Consider the following 4017-nt stretch of genomic DNA (forward strand, 5'->3'; position numbering starts at 1 on the left):
GAGAGAGAGAAGAAGGAAGAAGGAAGGAGGAAGGAGGAAGGAGGGAGGAAGAAGGAAGGAGGAAGGAAGGAAGGAACTTGTGTACAAATTTGTGTTAAACTTCTAGTGATTTCTTTAAAAGTCATGTCTAAGAGATGACTCGGTTGTTAAGAGCACTTGCTACTTTTCTAGAGGGCCTGAGTTCTGGTCTCAATTCCCAGGTCATTAGCTTCCCACTGCCTGTAATTTCGCTCTCTTCTGGCCTCCTGGGGCACCCACACACACACACACATAAATAAAAAAATAAATAAATAAAGGGTTGGGGATTTAGCTCAGTGGTAGAGCGCTTGCCTAGCAAGCAGAAGGCCCTGGGTTCGGTCCCCAGCTCCGGAAAAAAAAAAAAAAAAGAAAAAAAATAAATAAATAGGGTTGTTAAGATAACTCACTGGGTAAAAGCATCTGCCAGTTAGATTGATGATCTGGCCCAAACCCCACATGGTGGAAGGAGAGAACAGACTCCCGTAGGTTGTATCTGACCTCTGCATATATACATTATTGTATCTGACCTCTGCATATATACATTATTGTACCTGATCTCTGCATATATACATTATTATATCTGACCTCTGCATATACATTATTATATCTGACCTCTGCATATACATTATTATATCTGACCTCTGCATATACATTATTGTATCTGATCTCTGCATATATACATTAGTACATCTGACCTCTGCATATATACATTAGTACATCTGACCTCTGCATATATACATTAGTTCGATGGATAGATGGATGGATGGATGGATCCCCGGCTAGCCTAATAATTTTTTTTCTTTTTTTTTGGTTCTTTTTTTTGGAGCTGGGGACCAAACCCAGGGCCTTGTGCTTCCTAGGCAAGCCCCAACCCCAATAATTTTTTTTCAAAAAATATGGAACGCTTCACGAATTTGCGAGTCATCCTCACACAGGGGTCATGCTAATCTCTTCTGTATCGTTCCAATTTTAGTATATGTGCTGCAAAAGCGAGCACCTAATAATCTTTTTAAAAAATCAAGTTCGAGAGGACATCTTGTAGATCTTTAGTGGCAGTGCTCATCTTCCCCTCAGAATGTGATTTGACTTTGTTTTCTATTTCTTATTTTTCTTGTTCGGGGTCTTGGATCTAACCCAAGCTGACATCTGACTCATTAGTCTCCTGCCTCACCCTCCTGAGTGGGATTATAGGCTTTCATCAGCAAGCTCAGCCCTTGCTTTGTATTTAATGCCCTCTGGGGATGAAGGAAGTTTCAGTGACTTCCATTTGCCCTCTAACCTTCCTATGGTAACTCTAACCCACAAGCCCTGGATGGAAATTGCTCCAGCGACTGAGTCTCACCTTTGGGAATCAGAGAGAGTGTCAATAGCTCCACAGCCAGCCAGAGTTTGGTGAAGATTCAATTGTCTGCCTTCCTTCTCCACGTCACTCACCAGAACTCTAGTGGGTGCTTGTGATGGCTCCAGGGTTATTGTCAACTCAGACCTTGTGTACGATAGTTCTTGAAACCTCTTATGTTTCCCATTGCTCTAATTGAGACCCTCTGGGGAATGACAAGGAATCCAACACACTCTTGTCACCATGTCACAATCTTTCCTTCTCAGGCTCTGCCTAGCTCTTCAGTGAGTTCCAGATCTGCAAGTTGGCTCAGCTCCCAGAACTGGACAAGGGAACATGACTTTTTATTGGGGTGATTGCCCTCAGCTCCTCCTGTGTCACCTCCCTTTGATGACAGATGTGACAACAGCCTATGGCTGCTCCTGTTTTGCTCCCCAGAGACATTTTATTCTATTAACCACTTCTGTTTCCAAATGTTTCTGTGGGTCAGTTTCCACTGACTTTCCCTTAAAGCCTGTTGATTTTTATGTAAATAAATAAATAAATAAATAAATAAATAAATAAAATAACCCCCATGGGTGAGCTTAGTGGCACATGCCTTTAATTCCAGCATGAGAGAGGCAGAGGCAGACAGATCTTAAGTTCCAGGTCAGTCAGGGCTATATAGTGAGACCCTGTCTAAAAAACCAACATAAAAAAGAGACCCCTGTTTTATCATCTTAAGCAGGGCCACTGGGCTTCTGTACATTCATGGATCATGGCGCCCCCACCCCCACCCACCCTGTACCCTCAGAGGAGGAACATTACTGTATTGTTCCTTGACACTGTCTTCTTGAGATCATCTTCTCCCTAGCCTTAGTGAATGGTTTGTCTCTTCTTCTTTTCTTTTCTTTACTTGTTTCTTTGTTTTTCAAGACAGAGTTTCTCTATGTAGCCTTCCCTGGCTGTCTCAGATCTCAGTCTGTAGACCAGGCTGGCTTTGAACTCACAGAGATCTACCACTTTCTGCCTCCCAAGTCCTGGGATTACATATCTGTGCCACCAATGTGCACAGTTGGTATATCTCTTTTTTTAAAAAAAAAATTATCGTTATGGGCTGGCCATGCTGGTGCATGCCTTTAATCCCAGCTCTCAGGAGCAGGCAGGTAGGTCTCTGTGATCTTGAAACCAGCCCAGTATACAGAGTATGAGACCCTGTCTTTTAAAAAAGAAGGGTGGGGGGATGGCTCAAGGGTTAAGACTTGCTCTTCCAGAAGACTTGGATTCAATTCCCAGCAACCATTTGGCGGTTCAAAACTGTAACTCACACCTTCACACAGACTTACATGCAGACAAAACACAAATGCACATGAAATAAAAATAAATGAATCTTAAAAATGGATGGAGCTAGACTAATGGCTTATTAAAAGCACAAGCAGCTATTCCTGGGTTCAGTTCCTAGCACATATGACTGTTCACAAGTGTCTAAAACTCCAGTTCTAGGGAAATCTCTTGCCTTCTTCCGGCTTCCAGGGACACTGCATGAACATGGTACACAGACATACAAGCAGGCAAGAACTCAGACACAAATTTATTATTGTTGTTGTTGTTGGCACAGCATACTCATGCCATGACACACATTGTGGAAGAACATTTGTAAAGTCTAAATAGTATGTTTTGTGATCCTCCCTAGGTAAGAAGTTAACACCCTTTTCCTTAGAAAGTCTTCTGGCATCACAGAATGTCTATGACAGCCCGCCCATCTCATTTTATCCTTCCTTCTATCATCTGCACAGGACATTCTAGAATTTCCACTTAGTCCAGTATTGCAGCTCACACCTGTGACTTCAGCACTTGGGAATCTGAAGCAGGAAGACTGCCTTGACTCTGAGGCTGACCCGGGCAACAAAGTGAAACCTTGCCTTCAGTTTTTTTCCAGTTTTATTCATTGGCTGTGGCTTGCTCCAGGCTTTGTGGAGTCCCTTGAGATACTCGTCAGAGCATGGAATTTATACCCAGAGGGAAGCTCTCAGGTCAGGGAATTTATCCACTTTTGTATTCTAGTCTTCTTGATAAACAGTTCTGAAAATCTAGTCCCAAGTGTGTACTTTCCTGGTCCTGCCAGTCAGTGTGTGTGTGTGTGTGTATGTACACATGTGTAGGGACAGAGGTCAGCCTAGAGTGTTGATTCTCAGGTACTTTCCACTTTGTGTTTTGAGATAGGATCTCTCACTGGTCTGGAATTCAGCAACTGGGCTACATGGGCTGATAGGGAGTTCAGGAGTTCACCTGTCTCTGATTCCATTGTGCTTACTAGGAAATGTGAGGATGCTGGGAACTGAATTCAGGTTTTCATGCTTGAATGGGAAGCATTCTTATCAGCTGAAAGATCTCCTTGGCCCTCCTAGGTAATTCTTTGCATAAGTCTATTTCTTTTTTTTTTTTTTTCTTTCCCGGAGCTGGAGACTGAACCCTGGGCCTTGCGCTTGCTAGGCAAGCGCTCTACCACTGAGCTAAATCCCCAACCCCAGTCTATTTCTTTTTAATCAAATTACAGTAGTTATAGATGTTTATAAGGCACATTGTGACAGACACCACATAAATACAACATGTACAGCCCATCAATGGCTGGAAAAGCATAGCAAAATTCTTGCCAATCATGACAGAAGGAGGATGTAGCT

At 42.8% G+C, this 4017-nt stretch overlaps 1 non-coding gene across 1 annotated transcript; it reads right to left on the minus strand.

The window, feature by feature from the left end:
- Window positions 1-908: 908 nt before the first annotated feature.
- Window positions 909-1015, minus strand: LOC120096451 (U6 spliceosomal RNA). Its single transcript, XR_015636446.1, has one exon. It is a non-coding gene; the product is annotated as a U6 spliceosomal RNA (small nuclear RNA).
- Window positions 1016-4017: the final 3002 nt, after the last annotated feature.

The sequence above is a fragment of the Rattus norvegicus genome, chromosome 13, assembly GCF_021556685.1.
Source record: "Rattus norvegicus strain SHRSP/BbbUtx chromosome 13, alternate assembly SHRSP_T2T, whole genome shotgun sequence".
NCBI classification, from domain to species: Eukaryota; Metazoa; Chordata; class Mammalia; order Rodentia; family Muridae; genus Rattus; species Rattus norvegicus.